Below are 27,391 nucleotides of genomic sequence, written 5' to 3' on the forward strand. Positions count from 1 at the left end.
GGCTACAGCTCTTTCTTTATCATTACCCTGTTTGCCCCCCCCCCACACTCTAGAATCAGGCACACAAATTATTTGGCCCCTAATTAAACCGACACTAGTGTGGACAGGCTTTTCTGTATCTTTGATACATAAATTAGATTGCAAGTTCCATTGGGAAACAGAAGTCAATGACAAACATTTTTATAGAGCTGTTTGTTGATAATGTGTACACAATGGTTTACCTTTACTATTTTAAAGCTAAAAGTGTTAGATCAGTAGCCTCATATCCACATACATTGTGGATACTAGCTCTATGGAATCCACAACTAAATCTTAATGCTTTCAGATGGCATTTTCCATTTTTGCAGTTACACATAGAAACCTTTATATCACTTACTATCTTTAAGGCATTATTTATGGTATAGATATTGGGATCTATTGATGACAATTTTTACCAAATGCTGCAAAAGAGTTTTTTTGTTGATGAAAGCAAAAAAGTGCAGAATGATATGATTACCCTCCTGGGACATATTTATTTAAGGGTAAAGTAAATGAAATGAGAAAATTAAAATAAAAGTAACCAGAAAATTGGGGCTTATGAATAGTTATAAATAGTTTTTCACAATTGAATGCCTATGTCTATTAATAGGGTCCAGTTTACCTTCAATTATATTGATAGCGAAAAAAGTTAAATAATTGTCTGGCCAAACTTTATCTTCCATTCAGCAGATGTATTTATTCCCTGAAGGCCTGTGCCTGATAAAATGGTGTAAAAATGTGCTTTTTGAAAGCAAAACATTTCAGCGACACCTCAGAAGAGAAACTAGTTGCAGTGGATGCTGGAAATATATAGAGTGCAGTATAGAGGGTATAGATGGATGTCCTGACTTCACACATTAAAATCATTTTCTCAAAGTTTTGGGGATCATAGGGTCCTAAAATATCTTTTTGGAAGATTAATAGCATCAAGTTCTGTGACCTTTACTTGAGTTATATGTTTAAAAGCATGTAAGGGGTCATTTACTATAAGGAATGCATTTGCAATACAAACTGCAAGAAATGGATGCATTTTTCCCTTTGCTCACTGCTTTCCTTGTACAGTTTATTTGCATTATGAATACAAGACTGCCTGTTTTGGCATTGTTGTATTCATGAGGAGCGCACATAGGCGCTTTGTGCCCCTACTTGATACCTAACTCTTTATCATTCTGACATATGCAAGTTGGGGAGCAACAGAGGCCACAGCCATCAGTGGGGCCATGTCCTTGTACTTTTACACCTGATCTTGGTAAATGAGTCCAGTACAGCATTTACAGAAATCTGTTTACGTCATATCGCATAGCACATTTTCTATCACTCAGTCCACCACCCCTGCTGGAGTTAAATTATGCATGCTACATCCATATATGAAAATTCAATTTGCCTGAAAAATATTTCTCTAAACAAGCAGAATTTTTAAAAATAGATTAAATCCTATCAACACTTGGCTCCCTTTCCCATTATTACAGTGGTTTCCAAGAAACAATATTTCATATTTTCATTTTGCCATTTAATAATGTTCCAGGAAGAGCAGTACTTGCATTTGATGTTTGTAAATCTTGTGCAGCTTGTTAAGATCAATACACGTTTGATAGTTGTTACTTCTTTTCCTGTCGTGTATCGGGGATAAACGTTTTGGAGGGGTGATAGAGCCCTGCAAAAATACCTCATTGTTTAAAGCAACCACATTCTGATCAAATGCCCCATTGGTCTGCTTTAAAAAAATGTGTCAATTTGTAAAGAAAAAAGAAGAAAGTGTTAACAAATGTGCTAAAATTCAAACTACTCAGAATCCTATGGGGATTTCCCAGTCCAAATTTTTACAAATCTCCCCCTAAGGGCTTTCATGGCTACTTTCAACTGCAACAGTTATTTTTATAGCCGAACTAAAGAGATTTGGTTAATCTGGCCTATTTTTATAGCGGTATTGCCACGTGATTTAGGGTATTATTGTTTGAGAGCAAGATAAACACATTACAGTAATTAACCTTCTTGGAAAATACAAGCTTTTGAAATTTGCTAAAAGGTATTCTTTTAATCTTAATCCTTTCAAATCAGAAGGGGAAACTGGGCCTTTGAAATCAGAGTAGTCAGTGGAAACTTTCAATGGCAGATACTTGTATTGAAAACTAAAATGTGTAAGAAATTTTTGGAAAAAAATTATAGAAAAGCTTTTCTATGGGCATTTCCATTTGACCCTTACACTATGTACTGTATATTATATTCCTAAAGAAGTTAGGAAATTTGGCAACACTTGAAGATTCATTAATTTAACACAGCCTTCCAATATGTTTTGTCTACAGAGTTACAATAATTATGTTTATGCACAAAAAAATAATCTATCAAATAGACCGTCCATGCAAGACCACTATGTTAGGTCATAAGGCTTCTTAGTTACTGCTGTGAAATAGGAATTCATTGGCACAATCCAGAAAACTAGAAGCAATATGGATTTTAAACAAAAACAAATCAATTGTCTTGTGTTATTGATTGCATTTCTGTAAAGCTATGCAAGATAAATCAGAAACCTAATTCCAACTTGTGATTGGAACGTGCCTTCAGATTACACTGATTAAATGTCAGATGTCAGTCATTTGTGTTCAAAATTGGTTTTGGAGTGCAAACATTCTAAAGAAACCCCAAATTACAACATCTAATTTCCCATATTAGTAAATGTATTTTCATTCAAATATGCAGTTGAGCTGCATGTATAATGGGCAGGAATTTGCTGCTTAAATTAAGTACCTAGAGGCACACAGTCTAAAATCCAATCAGGGTCTTTCAATGAGGTCTTAATCAATGCAGATTGCCTCCGGGTACCTCCAGGCTTAATGGCACTTAGATGTAAGGGCATGGCAGACATTCTGACAGTGTTAAAGACAAGGAAAGAGGGAGAACCAGGACAGTAGAGACCCAGTAGAGGCAAGAGTTTGTGACTATTCTTCAAGTTAAGTTGAACATACATGGGCAGCTCACCTTGAGTGGGCGATATTGGGCTGATCCTATCATGAGCCCATCAATCAGATCCAAATTTCAGGAATGTAGGCAGTGAACTGATTTGATCCTCCATCCGACGGGATTTTTAAATCTGCCCAATTGACATCTGGATGATTTTCAGCCAGATATTGGACCAGAAAGCCCATCGGAGGGCCTCATACACTGGTCAATAAACTGCAAACTTGGTGTATCGGCAGCTTTTATTGGCCCATGTATGGTGACCTTAAGGGCTGTTTTGAAGTGAACCAAGCACTAAAACAATAAAGCTGAACCCTGATTAAGTCTTCCATACCTTATTTACAACTTTACAAGCTTAATGGATAGCATTAAGACTCGGTAAATGTACTGGTACCACCATAGTCCCAGATGAAACACTATCATCTTATCTTATATAAATAATGTGATCAGATGATTACAAAAAATGTAAAATGCCCCCTTTTTCTGTAAGGTTCTTTCTTTGTTTTGATATTAAGTTCTATTTTGCTATCAAATATTTAATAGGATGTGTTCAGTTCAGAAGGTAAGTAGTATAGTCTTATGTCCATTCCCCTTAAAGAAATTCTGGCATCTCCAAGCTGTTATCCCAAGGGTTATATGGAGCTATCTTTAATTGTGGCAGGTCCAGGGCAAAAAAAGATGTTGATGACATCCATCATTTATAAGTAGGACTCTTTAGGGTTAGTTCACACGAGGAGATTCGGGGAGATTTTGTCGCCTGGCGACTAATCGCCTCGTCTTCTGAAGGGGCTATCTCCCCAAACTGCCTCAGCGTGTTTTCCCATAGGCTATAATGAAAAGTCGCCTGCACCAATGCACACGCGGCGATGTGTTTTCCATAGTCGCCCGAAGTTGCCTCAATGTCCCCGAATCTCCTTGAGTGGCCTTACCCTTAACTTTTAGCCTTTCAACTCTAAACAACCACCAATTGCAGAGTTTGTTCTTTAACATCATTTTAATTCTTAGTGATACCATCTTGCCCTACTGTCACCATATTGAGCTACTTTCTCTACTTTCTTCTCTACCTGCTACTCCCAATTTTCTTACCTACAGCTGTTACACCATGAAGGCATTTTTAATTGTTTATGTGTGTGTGTTTCCTTATTTTATGAAACTTGAATTTTCTCCTTTCTGTTTTATAAAAATTTGTTAAGTAATCATATCTGTAGGGTATCTCCCAAATTCTTTCTCAGTTATTTTCATTTTCGTCTAAAAATATTTTGTGTTGCTTTGAAAATCGGTTTATGTCTGGTTTACTATATTACCATGTATCATTATAAATTGTCCAAATGTCAGCAGCCATTTGGACAATAGCTGTAAATAATTTTTTTAATAACAGGGATAGAGACCTTCAACTTGTCGGAAAAAAAATGCAGTTTATGAGAAAAGCAAAGTCATTATTCAGTAATGTAGAAGAATGACCTCCATCAGTCCTTGAAATGGTACTACAGAATGAGTGTTTCTAGAATGAACATATGTCTGTGTATAGTTAGCCAAAAAGATACCAAAGGAGCAATCTGCTGGTTCTCCAAAAAATCCTGAAATGAGTAGTGATGGGCGCATTTGGGTAGTTTCACTTTGCTGGAAAATTCTTGAATTTCCCTCGAAACAGCAAAAAATTCGCACAACAGCACCATCGTCTAGTTTTTTGTCCAAAAAAATGGACTCTCCGGCGGCGAATCACAGGAATTTGCCGCAAATTCGCGCCTGGCGAATAAATTCGCCCATAACTAGAAATGAGGATTACGATTTATGCCAGAGGTTTTGACCAAGTATTACCTTTAGTGTGTCTCATTCACTGGCAGTGGAAATCTTGTAAAAATAGATGCACAAAAGGCAAAAAGCAAATAGCATTCAGCTTAACTGAGGCCTGCCCTTGAGGAAATAAAGGGTAATATAATAAAATGTTAGTACAGGCGATTCTCAAGTGCTTCTTGTGTGAGTATTATGTGTAAATCCTGAAGCTTGGATGCCATTTCCTTAAACAGCAATGTGGGAAATTGTGGTGCTGTATTTTGATAATGGAAAAATGTTTGTGGGCAAAACACCTGAAATAAAGACCCAGAATGTCAAAAGCATATGTAGGTACATGGGTCATAGTCACATAATTTTATTTATTTTATGCATATATTCCCAGAGACAGTGAATTTCACTCATATAATTGGAACCTTAGCCTGAAAGCCCTTCAACTTTTGATTTTGATTTCACTGGAATATCTTCCTTTTTGCAGGGAACATGTCAATGACTACTTTTACTCAGATTTATTGATTTAGAATATTTTCTATTGTTTATGTTGAAATTGATGGTTCCCTTAGTCCACCTTATTTGTTAAACCACACAGCTGTAATGGTCTCCCTGGCCCGAGGGATGGAGACTTTGGCGTTGCATGGTAGCACGCTTTGATAGGAATTTTTTCATGGCATTATCTGATGTATTTACTGTTATTACTTAGGGGATACAACACTGCAGACATTATATGTCAGATGGAGTGGCATTAAAATGTTCAGAAGATGTGGGTTATCTGTGTAACCCTTTCCTTACCACACTTCTTGTAGAAATGGATCACTCTCTCTTAAACAGCAATTAACCCTTTGCAATTAAAGGAGAACCGAAGCTTAACTAAAGAAGTAGCTATAAATGTTGTACATTATGTTTTGGGCTTCTGTACCAGCCCAAGGCAACCACAGCCCTTTAGCAGTAAAGCTCTGCTCCTCAAAAGATGCCCCAGTAGCTCCCCATCTTCTTTTCTGCTGATTCACTGCACATGCTCTGTGCTGCTGTCACTTACTGAGCTTAGGGACCCACTCACAATATACAGTACACATAGAATAGAAATGTCACAATATAAGGCTGATAAGTAATTAATACAGATAAGTACTACATGGCAGCACAGAAACCAGTGCAATTAGCATCAGAATTTAATAATGAGCAAACCTGTAGCATCAGCTTATATTACAGACCAACCTCATTTTCTGCTGGATAATTAGTGACGAGCCCTAAGCTTAGCTTCTCAACAGCTGCTCAGAGCCCACTGAGCATGTGAGTGTCACAGACACTTTCCAAGATGGCGACCCCCTGTGACAAGTTTGAAGTCCTGGATCATTGCTGCTATTGACAAGCTGAAACTTTAGGCTGACACAATAAGTTCATTATATAAAATTTTACATTTTTAGCCATATTTGTTTTTAGGGTTTAGTTATCCTTTAAAGGCCCTGAGTTCTCTTTGCGTATGTGAAGTGGGACTTACAGCGCAGTACCTCCACCTACTGAGCCCTGAGGATCACACCTCAGGCGAATTCCACTCTAGGTAATTAAAACACAGTTTTCAGTAAACCAATAGAAACTTTATATAATGGATAAAGAAAAGAATAGGTTAAACAGTACAATGCAGTAATTGTCCTTCAATGGGGAAACATGTTTCTGTCTAGTAACTAGCACAGTCTCTCTCCACTCTGAGTGGACAACAGAGTTCAAGTTCACTTTAAATGTCCCTTTTCTTCAGAGCTCTTTATTCGCCAGATAACGCTACCTGCCCCAATGTACCTCTCCGTTAAGATAAGGCTGTAGCTCCCACAGGACAGGCACACGAGAAACACCTTTCCTCACACTGGGGACACACATGGGTTGCAACTGGCATCCAACAGCTGAAAGGAATGCAGGACAATCTTTCATTATAGGCTGAAACTCAGATATTACCAGCTGAGCACAAAACACAGTGTCACTTAGTACTGCAGCACTCTTAGGCTAGGGCCACACGGCGCGATTTTGCCGCGATTCTGCGCTGGGCGAGTTGCGAGTTGCGAGTCGCTGCGGTTTTTAAGCCGAAATAGCTTTGTTAACTTTGGCGCTGGCGTCAATGCAAATCGCGGCGAAATCGCTGCGCTAATTCACACGCGGCGATTCGTTTTCTATTGTCGCCGAAGTTGCCTCGCTGGGCGTTTCCGGGCGACAGTAGAAAAAGAATCGCCGCGTGTGAATTAGCCAGCGCCAAAGTTAACAAAGCTATTTCGGCTTAAAAACCGCAGCGACTCGCAACTCGCCCAGCGCAGAATCGCGGCAAAATCGCGCCGTGTGGCCCTAGCCTAAAAACAAATTCATGTTAAATTGCTCAGCACGCTCTTCTAATGCACTTGCGAAATTTACATTTCATTTTTTAGTTTCCAAGACATTAACACTTTTTAAATTGCTAATAGAAGTAATTTGAAACAACAGGGCCTCCTGCTGTTCATTCATTTGATGCTGATTTGATTATGCAAAATTAACTGGGTTTTCTCTGGTCAGTTCTAAGCAAATGTAACATCACCCCAAAGCCTTTCTTTTCTCCGAAAAATCATTTTCAGCTGGCTGTAGTATGTCAGCTGAAATGTCCAGCAGGTGGCATTGGTTTCAACATGTTGGCTAAATTATCTCCCTTTTCTAAAATGGGCGTTGGTTTGGGCTGTCTCTACCTCTTAAAAGCCGCATAAGCAGGTGGCGGGGGAGGATTTAGCCAACATGTTGAGACAGGACACAGGAGATATTTACTCCAAGTAATGCTATTAAGCAGAGAGGTAAAAGACCTTTTATACTATGACCAGAGGAAAACAAGTTAGGGACTACCATGTGGGGTTTACCTTGACGTGGTATGGTGGCTTATCAATTTTATGATCATAACTTTGTAACAAAAAACCCTGTTTTTAAAATAAATGCACTTGCATATTTATTGAATTACTCAGACAGGGCATCAGGGAACGTGCATTGATTGACTGGCCGGATCAGTAGCACTTCCATTGTATCTAAATGTATTAAAATTTAGCCTTAGGTGTGCACCCACAACCCCCCTCTTTTGTATAAGAAAATGATGTGAACTCAATAGTCTGGTTTTGCTTCCAATAAGGATTAATTATATATTAGTTGGGATCAAGTACATGCTACTGTTTTATTATTACAGAGAAAAGGGAAATTGTTTTTAAAAGTCTGGATTATTTGAATAAAATGGAGTCTATGGTAAACAGCCTTTCTGTAAATTCGGAGCTTTCTGGATAACCGGTTTCCGGATAATAATATACTTGATCCCAACTAGGATATAATTAATCCTTTTTGGAAGGTAAAACAATTCAATTGGATTTATTTAAGATTGAAATAGTTGTTTAGTAGATTAAAGAATTGAGATACGGATTCCTTATGCAGAAAACCCCAGCTCCCAATCATTCTGGGCAATGGTTACAATTCCTGTATATGATTAGATGCACTGGGTTACAACATCTGGTCTAAACTTTACAACTTTAATTACAAGGTAAACACATTTTTTCCAAATGTACTTATTCATTAAATTCTTTATCACTGTAATATCTTTCCTTTTTGGTTCCACTGGCACAAATTGGTCTGCTTTTGTACTGCCTTCTTCTTTTGCTGCTGTTCCCATCGTTTTTTTTAATAAACATGACACTTTTCTTTTAATTCTGTTATTTATCACTCACATTTGCTGCAGATAAAGTGTTATCGGAGGCTGTCAGATTTGAAGAAGGGCATCAAAAAAGGGATCACTGTGGTTGGACGTGATAGCTGCTGTAATTGTAATTCGACTGCTAATATAGCCCAGAGCTATTATCATCAATGTTACTAGTGCTTTATTACTTAGTCAAAGTCGTCTTTGACAGAAGCTAATTTGTAGAATCTGCAGCAATTTATGTCTCCTGCTAGTACAATAAAATGTACTACTACAAAGGGTTGGCTGGATCACATAGACCTTGGGGACATTATCTAGAGGGAAGCACAGAAAAACTTAATATATGTCCTTCACTGTACATCAAGGGGGTTATTTATCAAGGTCTGAATTTATCTCTGTATTTGTAATATCCAACTCCGAACAACTCCAAATTCCCGAATGGACCTTATTTATAAAGAAAAAAAAAAATAGGGTCGGGCAGAACTCTGAAAACTTCGGAGCTTTCCCGCGAAAACTCAGAATTATTCGGAGTTTTCCGCAAAAACTATGATTTTTTCTGAGTTTTCTGATTTTTTTTTGTGGCGAAACCCCGGAATCATCGAATATCGGTATGGACATCAGTGCAGACACAGGGACCTTCCCCATTGACTTATACAGGACCTCTAGAGCTTTTAGATGCCGGGGTTTCGGATTCTGAGTTTTTAGACCATCAGACTTTAATAAATCTCGGAAAATTATGAATTATTCGAGGTTTGGATATTCAGAGATTGATAAATAACCTCCCCAAGGCTCTGAGCTGATCAGTGAAATCTGTCCAGGGATGAAAGATAGGGAATTGATTTTAGTACATTTTTAAGGAGCACCATTAATGTCAGCCTGTTCTAAGTTATTTAAGGGGAGTGTAGCTCTCCCCCTGATGATTACAATGAGGGTCCTGACATGTCTGGGAGTGACTCTGTTTAAAATATATTGCGTTTGAAAGGAGTATATTGTCTCCAGCTCCTGCACAAATGGTTGGACCTGTACTGATTTATTGCTAATTAATCGGACAGCCAGAAGGCGAAAACCTTTTGAAATATAATGTTTGAACTTGCATTTTAATCAGAAAGGAAAGTTTATAATATTTTAAAGGGAGTCATTTATTAAATGCAGGCCAAAGTGAAAAGCTCAAACTAGGGCACTGTCCATCATGCTTAACAATTTAAAGAAATGTCACAGGTCTTAATCCAGAGACAGAACCACTGGGGGTGCAATTGCACCCAGGCCTGCACCCCCTCTGGGCCCACCGTAGCCTAGTATGCATATAAATCTGATACAAAAATTGTGTCTACCCAGCTACATATCCTGCACCCAAACCCTGGCAGTTATAGTTACGTTACTATCTCAACCAGACATACAGGGAGCACTGGAAGGTGTAGGCCATAGGGCATTCAGTAAGGACAAAGCATGCTCATGCATGCTCTCATCCTATCCAGACTAGATTACTGTAACCTTCTACTAACTGGCTTCCCTAACTCCATCTTTCCCCTCTACAGTCTGTATTAAACACTGCTGAATTATCCTCCTCTCATCCAAAAGGGTACAGGCCCCTCCGCTGCTGAAGTCCTTATCATGGCTTCCTATAAAACAAAGAATAACTTATAAACTCCTCCTCATAACCTTCAAAGCCCTTCATTCCTCTGCACCTAACTACATCTCATCTCTTGTCTCTCTATATGTTCCTGCCCGAAACCTCCGCTCCTCTCAGAGCAACCGCTTGGTTGTACCCCCCACTACTACTGCTGTTTCCCGTATCAAACCCTTCTCTCTTGCGACTCCTTATATTTGGAATGTCATTCCTGAATCTCTCACGAGAGAATCCTCCTTCAATGTTTTTAAAACAAAACTCAAAGACTACCTCTGGGAGCACCTGGATAACACCTGAACTGTCACTTATATAACAGTGTAACAAACTGTAACCCCCAGCACCTTAATACCCCTCTGAATTGTCTCTGTATGTTACCCTCCCATTTAGACTGTAAGCCCTACGGGGTAGGGTCCTCTAGCCTTTTGTTCCCTTGACACTGAGCACTTAATCTGCATTGTAATTATATTTTATATTTATGTGAATTGTATTCTAATAATGCACTTATTGTTACTTTTTATTCCAATGACCCCTTGTTTGTTACTACTAATGTATTGTTTTGTTGTACAGTGCTTTGCCCTCAAGGAGCGCTTTACAAATAATAATATACATACCTACAAAAATATACACACTATAGCACTAAGCAAAAGGCAGCCCTTCCACCTTGTGCCTCCACCAGCTCCTCATGGATACAGCATGGCCAAACACAAGCAGCACTGTATTCATGGCTTGAATGCAGGTATCTACACTCGATTTGAAGCACAAAGACGTGAAAAAATGCTTTAAAGTGCAGGACAGAACACAGCATACACAAAACCATGGCATATTGCTCCCTATTTGCACTGTGCATACTTGACCTACCCTAAATAAATGACCCTTATTAAAATTAAATTTCCACTTCATTGATAGTTTTGATCTAACGCCATGGAAACAAATTCCGGAAAACAACAATTTGCTTTTGCACTTGAAAGTTGAGACATTGCTAATAAGTAGTATAATAAACTACTGTATGTAAAATGCTGCAAGGAACTGTCTGAGGGATTCTGCTACATATATGGTGTCAGTAATCTAATTATAAAATGCTGTCAAGTTCTACTGCTTGACCTTGCCCTTTTGTAAAAAGTTAAAGGGGAACTCCACACAAACATAACATAAGCTTTTTGAAGAGTAAATATAATTAATTAGGCTGTGTCTGTTCTATAAACCAGCGGTTCTGGATTCATAGTTGGCCATAGGGACACAAAGGAGTGATTGTCTCTGCCCATGATGCCTTATGGGAGAATTAAAACTCTCATTTTTGGTATCTAGGTAGTGCTGTGTGTATGGCATGCGACAAGTAAATAAGTTCTGATTCCAGAAGGCATCACTTTGCATTACATTTAGCAATAACAATGAAAGGGAAAAATTGAAGAGAAAAAAAGAACTTGTTCTGTGAAACCATAAATGCTTAAAGGGAAATGGAGTTTAATCAATGATGGACAGGAAAATATCATTTTATTCTTATCCAGAGCTGCCAAGCCATTACCAGGCAGTCTGCTATCAGAAATCTTTCATATTATCAGTGGAGTGTGTATTTAATCCCTTAGAGACTGGATGAATTTTTCTCATACAAAGAAGCAGATAAATGTTTTAAGTTAATTTCACTTTAGTACATCCAGCAAACATAGTCGGCTGATCTGCAGTATCAAATTCCAAACTAAGAATGCTGCAGTATATGACCAGTAGGGTTGCTACTTATAGTCTGGCAGCTTCAATATGGTAGAGGGGACTGTGTGGAATGGGCTGTGATCTAAAGGTCCAGTTGAACAAATTAGGTCGGTGGATTGGGTGGGCAACATAGAGAATTACAGAAGGGGTCCAGCTTGGAAGTGACTGTTGGGGATGGGCTGGGGGCAGAACAACAATATATTAAACAAAAAGAAGAAGGAAGATTGCCAGTGCATGATTTGTCTTTAAAAATAATTATGAGGATTAGTAATATGTAAGCTTGCATGTAAGCTCACATGCCACATTAAGGCCCCTCATTGTATGTCCTATACTATCTGTGAGCATTCTAAGTATGTAGTGCATTTAAGGTCAAGTCTCCCAGCAAACATTGTGACTGAGTAGTAAGACCAACAGTGCACTTACCCTTAACTCAGGAGCTCTAGTGAGAAAGCAGGGAGCTTTTAAGCCCCAGCCAACTTACAAACTCCTGAGTGAAGGGTAAGTGGACCATTGTCGTATTACTCTGTTATTACACACTGGTTGCTGGGGGACTTGATTATAAATTAACTACATACTTAGAATGCTCACAGATACACGTAGTTATTTACTAAACTCCAAATGCCAAAAACCCGAAAAATTCATGTTTTTTAGTGTAAAATCTGAATTTTTAGTGGAAAAAAACCACAAATTTTTCAGTATTTATTATACCCCGAGGATGGAAAAAGTCAGAATCCGGAATTTCAGACCTGCTAATGTTGCCTATAAGTCAATGGGAGAAGTCCCAAAGATTTTTTGATCTGCGCTGAGAAAAAATCTGAGTTTTCGGGTGGAAAAACTGAAAAATTCATATGATTCGTATTTTTCACGATTTTTTTTTTTTTCCCTCAGACAAAATTTTCGGGAAAGTATATTAATAAAAAAGGCAAAGAAATCCAGTGCAGATTTGGTCAGAGTTTTTTTCAGAAAATATTGAGATAAATTTGGACTGTGATAAATAACCCCCGTAGTGTAGGACTCACGCACAATGAGGGGCCTTGTTGTGGCACGTGAGCTTACAGATTTTGGCTAAACTGTGGTACTAAATATATTACAGATACATTGCCCGTAAATTTGTAATTTCAGTTCCAGCCTTGTGTGGTATTTTACTGGAACTAGGAATGTTTTGGTATCAGTTGGATAAGATGGTTTGATTGGATAAATATCAATATTAACATTTCTAATTAGATACTTATCTATGATATCAGGGTATATTATCCCAAACCATTTTCCATTTGGATTAGATCAGTATCAGTTGTGATCACATCTACTTGCCTTAGAAGTGCCAATCCCATTTTTTTTTTACAAATAAATCCAATTAGAAAAAAGTCAACTGATCTTGTTGCAAGGGGCAAATGTTATATATAGTGTTTTTTCTATGATTCAAGAAAATCCACAACTTAATGCTATCAAGTTTTTCTGATTCAAGTTTTTGCATAAATATACTAGTGATCATGAAAAATTAGAGTTGCAGTTTAATCACAATTTTTTATCAATTTTTTTTTTTTACAATCAAAAAATCTGAGACTAGGAAACAAATGGATGGATCAATACCAAACAGTGCTCTGCTGCTTACATTTATCGGCCTCATGGCATGTGTTGATACTTGAAAAATGATCTATATGACCCAAAATATCATAAGACAATTACATTTAAGCGGCAATGCACTGTATTTTGGTATGGAAGTGTGATGGAGTACAAGACAGCCCCCCAACTCTAGGGCTGCACTCGGGTGCACATTTATTTGCTTGAAACTATGGCAGATTGTTATATGATTTTCCATACATGTGTAGCCTTAATAAAACTAACACAAATGGCAGGTGCTAGTGCTTCAAAACTCATTTTCAAACTTCTAGTAGTCTATTCAAAGCCATTGGTAGTGGCACTGGCACGATATAGCACTGATGTTAGTAAATCATAAGTTGTGATATGCTGAGTTTGATTCTGTTGTTGCACTTTCTGTAAAAGTTTTTAACCTTTTAAGTGCCAGCAGAATTTCACATTTTGGTTACGCGAAATGCCAGCCGTTTTTGAAACATTTTGTGCTCTCTCACTTTAGGGGCATTTTCTGAGGGGAAACCTATAGTTTACCTAGGAAAACTATACATTGTTTTTTTCGGTAGAAACTGAGCTTTCTAAATCTGCCTGAGTTTTCATGTATTTACACCTGTGCAAAAAAATTTATAGTGCTAAATACCAAAAAAAAATGAAAAATTACCATTTTTCATCGTATATCAATTTATACCAGAAAAATATTTCATTTTACGGATGAAAATCCAACTGATTTGGAAAGCCTTATGTCTCTCGAACGTGCCAATACCAGATATGTATAGTTTTAGGGAGATTTAGGATTTCTGTACAGCAAAAACTCCCGGCAGTCTATTACCAAATTTTGAAAGCACTAAGGCAGAAAACGGCATGCTTTAGATTCCAAGGCAAAAAATCCTGAAACCGTAGGTTTACCCCAGAAAACCATACATTTTTGAAAAGTACACATTCTGCCGATTACAAAATGGGTAACTATGTCTCTCTACTCCCAAGTACCAAACATAAAAGCTTGTCTGAACATAGCGGTTTTTCAACAAAAAATTCAAAATTCTGAAAAATCATTTCAAAGGTTTTATTTTGCTGCTCCGCATATCCCAAACTATATTAGGTACCAAGAAAAAGCACCTGAAATATGATTGCCAGGGGTCCACTGAACAATTTGATACCCATTATGCATAGGTTTACCAAAGTATCTGGCATTTAGAGACACCAATATGTAGTTAGCACATCCAAATTGTTCAGGACTTTACTTCAGCTACTGAGAAATCAACACATTGACTGCATTTTTTGTGGGGTAAAAACACAGAATTATATGTTTACCCCCCAAACCCATATATTTTTGGAAAGTACACATTCTACTGAATCTAAAATGGGTACCCATGCCTTTCTGCTCCAAACTACTGAGTCTCAAGGCTTTCCCAAAATTGTCGGTTTTGGTGAAATATCTGAAAATTTCCTCAAACCTTCAACTTCCCAGCACCATATCACCCATGTATCATTACGTACTAAGAAAAAGCACCCTAAATATGATTGCCAGGGTTCCTCTGAACATTTTGGTGGTCATTGTTCATAAGTTTACCAAAGTATCTGGCATTTAGAGGCCCCAAAATGAAGTTAGCGCATACAAACAGTCCCGTGGGTAACTTCAGCTAATGAAAGATCAACACATTGACTGCATTTTTGTGGGGTAAAAACACAGAAATATATGTTTACCCCCCAAAACCCATATCTTTTTGGAAAGTACACATTCTACCGAATCTAAAATGGGTACCCATGCCTTTCTGCTCCAAACTACTGAGTCGCAAGGCTTTCCCACAATTGTCGGTTTTGGTGAAATATCTGAAAATTGCCTCAAAGCTTCAACTTCCCAGCACCATATCACCCATGTATCGTTACGCACCAAGAAAAAGCACCCTAAATATGATTGCCAGGGTTCCTCCAAACAGTTTGGTGGCCATTGTTCATAGGTTTATCAAAGTATCTGGCATTTAGAGGCCTCAAAATGAAGTTAGCGCATACAAATAGTCCTGTGGGTAACTTCATCTAATGAAAAATCAACACATTGACTGCATTTTTGTGGGGTAAAAAACACAGAAATATATGTTTACCCCCCAAACCCATACATTTTTGGAAAGTACACATTCTAACCGAATCTAAAATGGGTACCCATGCCTTATTGCTCCAAACTACTGAGTCGCAAGGCTTTCCCAAAGTTGTCAGTTTTGGTGAAATATCTGAAAATTGCCTCAAAGATTCAACTTCCCAGCACCATATCACCCATGTGTCATTACGTACTAAGAAAAAGCACCCTAAATATGATTGCCAGGGTTCCTCTGAACATTTTGGTGGCCATTGTTCATAAGTTTACCAAAGTATCTGGCATTTAGAGTCCCCAAAATGAAGTTAGCGCATACAAACAGTCCCGTGGGTAACTTCAGCTAATGAAAAATCAACACATTGACTGCATTTTTGTGGGGTAAAAACACAGAAATATATGTTTACCCCCCAAACCCATACATTTTTGGAAAGTACACATTCTACCGAATCTAAAATGGGTACCCATGCCTTATTGCTCCAAACTACTGAGTCGCAAGGCTTTCCCAAAGTTGTCGGTTTTGGTGAAATATCTGAAAATTGCCTCAAAGCTTCAACTTCCCAGCACCATATCACCCATGTGTCATTACGTACTAAGAAAAAGCACCCTAAATATGATTGCCAGGGTTACTCCGAACAGTTTGGTGGCCATTGTTCATAGGTTTACCAAAGTATCTGGCATTTAGAGGCCCCAAAATGAAGTTAGCGCATACAAACAGTCCGGTGGGTAACTTCAGCTAATGAAAAATCAACACATTGACTGCATTTTTGTGGGGTAAAAACACAGAAATATATGTTTACCCCCCAAACCCATATATTTTTGGAAAGTACACATTCTACTGAATCTAAAATGGGTACCCATGCCTTTCTGCTCCAAACTACTGAGTCGCAAGGCTTTCCCAAAGTTGTCGGTTTTGGTGAAATATCTGAAAATTGCCTCAAAGCTTCAACTTCCCAGCACCATATCACCCACGTGTCATTACGTACTAAGAAAAAGCACCCTAAATATGATTGCCAGGGTTCCTCCGAACAGTTTGGTGGCCATTGTTCATAGGTTTACCAAAGTATCTGGCATTTAGAGGCCCCAAAATGAAGTTAGCGAATACAAACAGTCCCGTGGGTAACTTCAGCTAATGAAAAATCAACACATTGACTGCATTTTTGTGGGGTAAAAACACAGAAATATATGTTTACCCCCCAAACCCATACATTTTTGGAAAGTACACATTCTACCGAATCTAAAATGGGTACCCATGCCTTATTGCTCCAAACTACTGAGTCGCAAGGCTTTCCCAAAGTTGTCGGTTTTGGTGAAATATCTGAAAATTGCCTCAAAGCTTCAACTTCCCAGCACCATATCACCCATGTGTCATTACGTACTAAGAAAAAGCACCCTAAATATGATTGCCAGGGTTACTCCGAACAGTTTGGTGGCCATTGTTCATAGGTTTACCAAAGTATCTGGCATTTAGAGGCCCCAAAATGAAGTTAGCGCATACAAACAGTCCCGTGGGTAACTTCAGCTAATGAAAAATCAACACATTGACTGCATTTTTGTGGGGTAAAAACACAGAAATATATGTTTACCCCCCAAACCCATACATTTTTGGAAAGTACACATTCTACCGAATCTAAAATGGGTACCCATGCCTTATTGCTCCAAACTACTGAGTCGCAAGGCTTTCCCAAAGTTGTCGGTTTTGGTGAAATATCTGAAAATTGCCTCAAAGCTTCAACTTCCCAGCACCATATCACCCATGTGTCATTACGTACTAAGAAAAAGCACCCTAAATATGATTGCCAGGGTTCCTCTGAACATTTTGGTGGCCATCGTTCATAAGTTTACCAAAGTATATGGCATTTAGAGGCCCCAAAATGAAGTTAGCACATACAAATTGTCCGGTGGGTAACTTCAGCTAATGAAAAATTAACACATTCACTGCATTTTTGTGGGGTAAAAACACAGAAATAGATGTTTACCCCCCAACCCCATATATTTTTGGAAAGTACACATTCTACAGAATCTAAAATGGGTACCTATGCCTTTCTGCTCCAAACTACTGAGTCGCAAGGCTTTGCCAAATTTGGCGGTTTTGGTGAAATATCTGGAAATTGCCTCAAAGCTTCAACTTTCCAGCATCGTATTGTCCATGTATCATTACCAGCATAAAGCATCCTAAATATAAACATATGGGTCTACTAAACAGTTTGATGCCCAATGTGCATAGATATACCAAACTATGTGGCGCACAGAGACCCCCAAATGACAATATGTATAGACATTTTCACGGCTGACGCTCTGGCTGCTGCAATATGAGCACCTGGAGTGTGTATTATGCGACATTAGACCCCCCTAACAGTACAGAGACCCCAGAAAACCATATATTTTCAGAAAGTACACATTCTGACAAATCCAATATGGGTAAATAAGTGTTTCTACTGCAAACTGCCAAACTGCAAAGCAATGCTGAACATAACGGTTTTTATCAAATTTCTGAAAATCGTCACAAAGCTTGAATTCTACCCCATTATATGCCACACATTTCGTAACGTATCAGCATAAAACATCCTAAATATGAACGCCAGGGGTCTACTGAACACTTTGATGCCCAGTATGCATAGATATACCAAACTATGTGGCGCACAGAGACCCCCAAATGACAATAGTGTATATACATTTTCATGGCTGACGCGCTGGCTGCTGCAATATGAGCACCTGGTGTTCGTATTATGCGACATTAGACCCCCCTAACAGTACAGAGACCCCAGAAAACCATATATTTTCAGAAAGTACACATTCTGACGAATCCAATATGGGTAAATAAGTGTTTCTACTGCAAACTGGCAAACAGCAAAGCAATGCTGAACATAACGGTTTTTATCAAATTTCTGAAAATCGTCACAAAGCTTGAATTTTACCCCATTATATGCCCCACATTTCATAACTTATCAGCATAAAACATCCTAAATATGAACGCCAGGGGTCTACTGAACACTTTGATGCCCAATATGCATAGATATACCAAACTATGTGGCGCACAGAGACCCCCAAATGACAATAGTGTATATACATTTTCACGGCTGACGCTCTGGCTGCTGCAATATGAGCACCTGGAGTGTGTATTATGCGACATTAGACCCCCCTAACAGTACAGAGACCCCAGAAAACCATATATTTTCAGAAAGTACACATTCTGACAAATCCAATATGGGTAAATAAGTGTTTCTACTGCAAACTGCCAAACTGCAAAGCAATGCTGAACATAACGGTTTTTTATCAAATTTCTGAAAATCGTCACAAAGCTTGAATTCTACCCCATTATATGCCACACATTTCGTAACGTATCAGCATAAAACATCCTAAATATGAACGCCAGGGGTCTACTGAACACTTTGATGCCCAGTATGCATAGATATACCAAACTATGTGGTGTACAGAGACCCCCAAATGACAATAGTGTATATACATTTTCACGGCTGACGCTGGCTGCTGCAATATGAGCACCTGGTGTGTGTATTATGCGACATTAGACCCCCCTAACAGTACAGAGACCCCAGAAAACCATATATTTTCAGAAAGTACACATTCTGACGAATCCAATATGGGTAAATAAGTGTTTCTACTGCAAACTGCCAAACTGCAAAGCAATGCTGAAAATAACGGTTTTTATCAAATTTCTGAAAATCGTCACAAAGCTTGAATTTTACCCCATTATATGCCCCACATTTCGTAACGTATCAGCATAAAACATCCTAAATATGAACGCCAGGGGTCTACTGAACACTTTGATGCCCAATATGCATAGATATACCAAACTATGTGGCGCACAGAGACCCCCAAATGACAATAGTGTATATACATTTTCACGGCTGACGCGCTGGCTGCTGCAATATGAGCACCTGGTGTGTGTATTATGCGACATTAGACCCCCCTAACAGTACAGAGACCCCAGAAAACCATATATTTTCAGAAAGTACACATTCTGAAGAATCCAATATGGGTAAATAAGTGTTTCTACTGCAAACTGCCAAACTGCAAAGCAATGCTGAACATAACGGTTTTTATCAAATTTCTGAAAATCGTCACAAAGCTTGAATTTTACCCCATTATATGCCCCACATTTCGTAACGTATCAGCATAAAACATCCTAAATATGAACGCCAGGGGTCTACTGAACACTTTGATGCCCAGTATGCATAGATATACCAAACTATGTGGTGTACAGAGACCCCCAAATGACAATAGTGTATATACATTTTCACGGCTGACGCGCTGGCTGCTGCAATATGAGCACCTGGTGTGTGTATTATGCGACATTAGACCCCCCTAACAGTACAGAGACCCCAGAAAACCATATATTTTCAGAAAGTACACATTCTGACGAATCCAATATGGGTAAATAAGTGTTTCTACTGCAAACTGCCAAACTGCAAAGCAATGCTGAACATAACGGTTTTTATCAAATTTCTGAAAATCGTCACAAAGCTTGAATTTTACCCCATTATATGCCCCACATTTCGTAACGTATCAGCATAAAACATCCTAAATATGAACGCCAGGGGTCTACTGAACACTTTGATGCCCAATATGCATAGATATACCAAACTATGTGGCGCACAGAGACCCCCAAATGGATATAAAGTAGATAAAATTTACAAGGCAAAACAAAATAAGGCAGTAAAGAGTGAAATGCAAAAAAATCCAATAAAACCACAAAAATCAATGTTTTTTTTCCAGACTAGTGTTATCGGCCGTCAGAATCACAGTTTGAATATTTTAGCTGGGCCAAACAGGTTATACGGCTAGAAACAAGTGAACACAACATACGCAGAGCTGAAAATGCAATAAAATGGCTAAAAATTCAATAAAATGGCTAAAAATGCACCAAAATACCCAAAATTGCAATATAATCACCGAAATAACATAAAAAAGATATTGCACAGTACGGTTAGCGAATACGCTATTCGTAATGGCAATAAAACATTTTTTTCAGCCAAAAAAAGAGACGATGCGATAAGAAAAAAAAAAAAAGCCACAATGCCATGTATGTGCGTGTGCGTGTGTACAAATGGTAAATTACATGTTATGTGCGCGTGTGTGCGTGTGCACATGTGTGTAAGTGCAGTGAGTGTAAGTGACCCCCCCAATCCCCAAAAATGTATGTGTAAGTGTGTGTAAGTGTGAATCTAAGTGTGTATTACTGTAATAAGTGTGTGTTGGTGTGTTTGTGTGTGTAATTGTTGCACTAACCTGAAAAAATCGCTGGAGACTGTTGCAGGCGATCAGGAAGACTCCCTGGAAGACATCTGCCTCGTGGTTCCTGTCTGTGTGCTGTGGGGGCGGAGATCGTCGATCCGGTGCAGGCTGCAGCAGCAGGACACGTAAGTAACACGTGCCTGCTGCTGTTTTTGGGCCCCTGGGCGATCGCGCCCCAGGGGCCACTCGATCCCCTGCTCTGCTCGTTGCCTAGGGGCAGGGGATCGAGCAGGAACGGAGCGAGCGGCTCTAACAGCCGCTCCTCCGCTTCTGAACCCGGAAGTGCTGCAGAACGTAGAATCTACGTTCTGTGGCATTTCAAGTACCTTTGCCACAGAACGTAGATTCTACGATCTGTGGCATTTAAAGGGTTAATTACATTTCTGTTTTGAGATTGAAAAACAAAGGCCAAAAGACAAAAGAAAATAACAAAAGACCAAGTAAGCAAATACCATAGTAAAGCTAGATGTGTGTCACTTTAAGTTATAAACTGTGCATTCTGACATCAGAACTAAACATTTATAAGCATATAATACACAAAAGCCATGAGTATCCTGTAAATTATATCCTTATAAACAGCTCTTAGTGATGTCATCAGTTATGAACAGAGCTTAGTGATGTCATTTTTGTCACATGACTCACTAAAAATTGTGTATTATAATAAATAAAGTATCCCATGTGGGAAAATATGAGGATAGCAGCAGTAACCTGTGAGTTCCATGACCTGAATAAATATGTTTATATGGTCATGGAAATCCTTAGTGACTTATAGTATCCTTATATTTTACAATAGGGTGTACTTTATTCACTATATAATTTAGCAATAGGTATAAATACATACTGTAACTTTTGATTCAGGGGTCGATTCAGTTACCAATTTGGAGTATGGAATAAAATCAGAGCAAATTGAAAAGGCCTTGCCCTAGTGTCTTTTTTTAATGTTTTTCAAGTATCAACTAAGAGTTGTTAATGAAAGTCTTATTTCTGTGGCTGTTACTTGTTCTGTTAGCTTATCTATAAAGATTGCATTTAATTGACCCTTTCTAAATATGTTGTTAATCTATTGATCTATACGGATAATACTATATTTCTGAATTAATGACTAGGTCTATAATAATAATAATATTTATTATAATAGATCTTCCAGTTTGTGATAGTTGTGTAAGTAACTGCTGCAAATGCAAATTCACAGAAGACTTCCAGCTATCCGATAGCTATATAGTGTCATTTCCATGTGAAATAGAAACTCTTGTGTTTCCTTTGAAATTACAAACTGCCTTCTCTTGTTTACATGGGGTTGGCTCGCTCATGAAAACTCTACAGTAAGTGGATCAAATTCCTTGTTAATGGCAGGTTCTCTATTGCACTGTCTATTGCCGTTTGAAAAATTTCTGCAAGCAGTGTGGCCTGTGTTTTACAGCTGTGAGAGTTTTTCTTCACAGTCATGTGAATGCTTATTTAGATCTATAGATAGATAGATCCTTGTATATAGATAGATAGATACCGATAGATAATATATATATATCGATAGATAACTGTAGATAGATAGATAGATAGATAGATAGATAGATAGATGATAGATGGATACCTGTGTATAGAATTATAGATAGATAAATAGATAGATACATGTAGGTAAGTAGATAGAGAGATAGATCTAGACTTCTAATAAGTGGAATTGAGTGGTTAACGCACAGCTGTTATTGCTGACACAAATATCACTACATCATATAATGATATTCTTAGTCTTCCTTCTTTGTGGAAAAAGCTTGTAGAAGAACTTGACTTGGCTCCACAGAACCCTGACATCTACCCAACTGAACACATCAGTTCCCATCCTCAGCAATGCTCTTATGGTTTAATGCAGGGATCCCCAACCCTTTGAACCCGTGAGCAACATTCAGATGTTAAAGGAGTTGGGGAGCAATGCTAGCATGTAAAATATTCTTGGGGTGCCAAATGGGGTGCTGTGATTGGCCATTTGGTAGCCCCTAGGTGGACTGCCAACCTGCTTGCGGCTCTGTTTTGCAGAATATGTGGTTTTTATGCAACAAAAACTTCCCTCCAAGTCAGTAATTCACAAATAATTACTTGGTTTGAGGGCACTGGGAGCAACATCCAAGGGGTTGGAGTGCAACATGTTGCTCACGAGTTACTGGTTAGGGATCATTGGTTTAATGGATGAAAATCCTACCAACAATGTTCCTAAATTTAGTAGAAAGCCTTCCCAGATTAGATAAAACCAACCTCATATTAACACCATTGGTTTTGGAATGAATTGTTGGACAGGCAGATGTCCACATACATTTGACATGCAGAGTGTGTGCTACCTCCATATAGCAGGAGCCAATAAAGTGACTTTCTGGTGGAACAGATGACACTGATTAATGCAAACTAGCTATATATGACTATAGGATTGCAGTTTTCAGATATTTACGTTTATTTTTGTGGGAGTAGGTACATGTATTTGTCTGTATTGTTTACTAGTGCGGAAGTAAAATATGCACGAACCCAGACCAGTTTAAATGCACGCATCCTATACTCTGCCCTTCTAAAATGCACTTTCAAAAGTTTTCATTTGTGACCTTTCTGTGCTCCTGTCAGATTGATTCATATGCTAGCCTGATGAGAAATCCCCATGCCACTGTCTCTTATACTATATATAAAGCAATCTTGCCCACCTCCACAATAATAAATTATACATGGTGCCTCTTTCCCTTAGTCACTGCAAGTGGCAAACACCCATCTTATTATCGGAAGACTCACTGATTTCACAGCTGGACAACATGGCTTAAAGGGGTAATTCACCTTTGAGTATGTTATAGAAAGACCTTTTCTTAGCAATTTTTCAATTGGTCTACATTTTTTTATTTTTTTATAGTTTGCCGTCTTCTGCCATTTACCAGCTTTTAAGTGGGAGTCCCTGACCCCAGCAGTTAAAAATCGATATATGGCTACAATTATATTGGTAAAGTTATTTTTTATTACTTACCTTTCAATTTAAGCCATCTTCTATTCATCTTGTGGAGTCTAATTCAAACCATTCATGCCTTGTTGCAGGGGTAAATGAATCCCTAGCAACCAGATAGCATCTAAAATACCAAACTGGAGCTCTGCCTTGCTTTAAAGTTGCCATCCAGTTGCCTAGTCTCCTTCTTGTACTTCTGCCTCCATCTTTCTGTACTGATAGCAGATTACCCTGCTGTCTCCATCTTGTGTATATTGTTGCCATCCAATAGTCCTTTCCAAAATTCTAATATCCAACTGACTCTAATATCATACAAATGCGACATGAAATAACAATACACCCGACATTTTAGGAAAGTAGCAATAGGAACTTCAGAATGTATCCCCAACTATTTTAGCAATCCAATTTTCAGAGATTCCATTTATGTTTGGAGATTTCTTTTTAAGAACCATGACATGGACCATCGTATTACACCTTTTACTCCAGTTCAAAATTTAAAGGATTTTGTATATCCATGTCCTTCCTCTTTACTTTGGGTTTAAGAACAATATTCCAACTTTGTTAAGAGATGTATTGGATGTAGACAAAGAAAAGCTTCTTTCCTGGGAAGTGTTACAAAATAAATTTAGCCTTTCTGACAAAGAGAGAGTTTTATATTTTCAAATTAAAGAACATCTGTGGTTATGTTTTAATTCTAACTCATTAGCTCTTGCAAGTAAAAACTTGACTCAATTGATTAATACGCTTATAGAACTTTCTTTTCAAAATAAAGTTAACTTTACTGTATATTGTGTAATTTTTTAAATCTTATTATCATAGGCGGATTTTCAATAAGGCTTGGGGAAGCTAAGCCCCCCCAAACCTGTCTGGCACCCTAATAAAATTTTAAAAAAACTTGCTCCCTTACTGACCTGCGCTGCGCTGCTATTTTAAAAGGAGTGAAAGCTTACTGCAGTCCTTCCCGGTTCTGCTGCAACCAGCTGTGCTCTGATTGGATCATTCTCCTCATGACTCCTCCAATCAGAGCGCAGCTCTCTTGACAGACAGTAAAATGTACCAATTAAGGCTACAGATGTAGGTGGGGCTAGAGAGATCTTATCTTATTGAAAGGACTGTAGAAACGATGTGTATGCTGTGACCTTTGCCAAAGCACCCCACTAGCTCATGTGCTGCAGATTTCATCCCACTCTCACAGGTTCTAAGGTACTATACTGTTTACCTTCTGAAAGCTGCCTCACTTGTTGGTAGGGTTGCCACCTTTCCCTGTGGCTCCAGCCGGACAGGGGGTGGTCCCGTGACGTCAGTGGGCGTTCCCGTGACGTCAGTGGGCGTTCCCGTGACGTCAGTGGGCGGTCCCGTGACGTCACAGGGCGGAGCTATGACGTCGCGATCGCCGATTGGCCGATCGCGGCGTCAATCAAGCTAATCCCGCCCGGTTTTCCTTATTTGGAAAACCGGGCAGGAAGCATTGAACCGGGCAGCCCTTCAAAATACCGGGCTGTCCGGTTCAAAACCGGACAGGTGGCAACCCTACTTGTTGGATTTAACATTTTGTCACCTAGCATCAGTAATATTCCTATCACCCTTGCATTAGTCCTAAATTAACTCTTTTCCCCTGAAATTTTTTTTGGCGTTTTGGGGGTTTTTGTTTTTGCACTTGAATTTTTTTTGTCATTGTTTTGTTAATTTTTGGTTAGTTAAGGCAGAGTTCTCATGAAACTGCATGGATGGGCTATAACCCTATGTTTCAGTGTAGCGTGACAATGTGTGTGTGTGTGTGTGTGTGTGGGGAACTGAATGTCGGGCATCAGTACCCACTGTATATAATATGTCTGGGTGCCTACCTACTGCTTTTCACTGTATGCATCTCACTGCATATAAATGTATGGGGTGTCACTGTCCATTGCATCTCACTGCATATAATGTTCCTGGGGTGTCAGTATCCACTATCTTCCTGTCAGTAAAAAATTCATTTAAGCTAACTTACCTAGGACACAATGCTTTAAAGGGGTGGTTCGCCTTTCAATTAACTTTTAGTATGTTATAGAATGGCTAATTCTAAGCAACTTTTCAACTGGACTTCAAAATTTATTTTTAATATTTTTTTAATTATTTGGGTTCTTCTTCCAGCTTTCAAACAGGGGTCACTAACCCCATCTAACAACAAATGCTCTAATGCTACAAATGTACCGTTATTGCTACTTTTTATACCTCATCTTTCTATTCAGGCCTCTCCTATTCATATTCTCTTATTCAAATCAATGCATGGTTGCTAGGGGAATTTGGACTCTAGTAATCAGATTGCTGAAATTGCAAACTGGAGAGCTGCTGAATAAAAAGCTAAATAACTCAAAAACCACAAATAATAAAAAATGAAAACCATTGCAAATTATCTCAGAATATCCCTCTCTACATCATGTTAACACTTAACTCAAAGGTGAACAACCCCTTTAATGTGCCAACAGTTTATACTTTTTTTTAGCCCTTAGGGTTAAAAAATATAGTAATTGTTGCAGTATTTGATTTAGGCTGAGAACCCATACAAACAAACCAGATTTCAGTCTACAGCACATTTTCAATTTAAAAATGATTTCAATTTAACACTCCACAAAACGATGTCCCCTTTATAAGAATTAGAACAAAGACAGATGGATAACCCCTTTTATGTAACCTCAGTTGGAATCTCATGGAAGTGCACATGTTAGTACTTTTACATCCTGAGCATTTTAGAAAAGCACTACCACTACCAAAAGCACTATCACCTGCACTTCTGCACAGTTTTCCTGAAAGTTAGTAGACACTGCTTGAAGTGGTTTGGGGGGAACAATAATTTTTACGCCAACAGATCAATGTCTGAGATTAGCTTTAGGTCCCTCTTTAGCCTCCCCAAACAAAAAATTCACCCTCCGCCTATGCTTATTATAAAAATGGACGACCCTTTACAGCTTTCTGCTAAATGTTGAGCAAAGTTCCTGGATTATTCTATTACATCAGTCAAGCTTCTTAAGTCTCTTAAGAGTTACAATACTAGGTTGAAAACTGAGAACTGGAGACTACAGCATTTGAAGTTGATCCATAAAGCTCATGGTTATGTTATAAAAAAGTGGATAATCTTAAAAATTGCTCTTATTGCCCAAAATGTGAGGCAAAGAATGTGGACATGTTTCATTAATTCTGGTCCTGCCCTTTAATCTCTCAATTAATGGAGAAATTGGAAAGTTTCTCTCTCTTAGAGAGAAAAATCATACTTTATCCAATGTTTGCTTTATTAGATTTAATTGAGGGTGATAGATTTTTGACAACTCAACTTTGAAATTAGAGGAGATTTTGAATTTATTACATCTTTTCATGAATGCTACGAGGAAACTTATATCTCTTTATTGGATACAGAAGGAAGTCCCTACCTTAAAGGAAGTTCTTGTTTCTTTAAGTCAGTTATGCTTGCAAGCTTTTAGATATAATTTTGAGTAGTGATGGGCGAATTTATTCGCCAGGCGCGAATTCGCGTCAAATTTGCGCCATTCGCTTCCAGCGAATAAATGCACAAAACGCCCGCGAAAATTCACCCAAAAAAATTCGGCGGCATCAAAAACGGCGGGCCCCGGCGTCAAAAAACGTGCGCCGGCATCAAAAACGAGACACCGGCGCCGTTTTGCGCATTTCGCGCGAAATTCACAATTTTTTCGGCGAAACGCCGCAAATTCGTCCATCAATAATTTT

The 27,391-nt window shown here is 38.5% G+C and overlaps 1 protein-coding gene across 2 annotated transcripts in view; it reads left to right on the plus strand.

Annotated features, from left to right (window-relative positions):
- hcn1.S (hyperpolarization activated cyclic nucleotide gated potassium channel 1 S homeolog) overlaps positions 1-27,391 on the plus strand; it is a 231,771-nt gene that overhangs the window by 62,408 nt on the left and 141,972 nt on the right. The gene's annotated exons all lie outside the window — the stretch shown is intronic.

Source organism: Xenopus laevis, chromosome 1S, assembly GCF_017654675.1.
Source record: "Xenopus laevis strain J_2021 chromosome 1S, Xenopus_laevis_v10.1, whole genome shotgun sequence".
Lineage (NCBI taxonomy): Eukaryota > Metazoa > Chordata > Amphibia > Anura > Pipidae > Xenopus > Xenopus laevis.